Source organism: Etheostoma spectabile, chromosome 9 (genome assembly GCF_008692095.1).
Source record: "Etheostoma spectabile isolate EspeVRDwgs_2016 chromosome 9, UIUC_Espe_1.0, whole genome shotgun sequence".
Taxonomy (NCBI): domain Eukaryota; kingdom Metazoa; phylum Chordata; class Actinopteri; order Perciformes; family Percidae; genus Etheostoma; species Etheostoma spectabile.
The window spans coordinates 31,029-31,312 of record NC_045741.1 but is presented as its reverse complement, the minus strand read 5'-3'; positions in this window follow the sequence as shown (position 1 = coordinate 31,312).

Here is a 284-nt window from a genome sequence, read left to right as displayed (position 1 = left end):
CACTGGAGTTGTGGTGCACCATTCCACAATAAAGAGATACTTGTACAAATGTGGTCTTCATGGAAGAGTCATAAAAAAAAAACCTCTTCTACCTCCTCACCACAAAGAATCAGCGTTTGAAGTTTACGAATTAATATATAGACAAGCCTGATGAATTGTGGAAACAAATTCTGTGGACCGATGAGGTTAAAATAAAACTTTTTGGCCGGAAGGAGCAAAGGTACGTTTAGAGAGAAAAGGGCACAGAATGTAATGAAAAGAACCTCTGTCCAACTGTTAAGCAT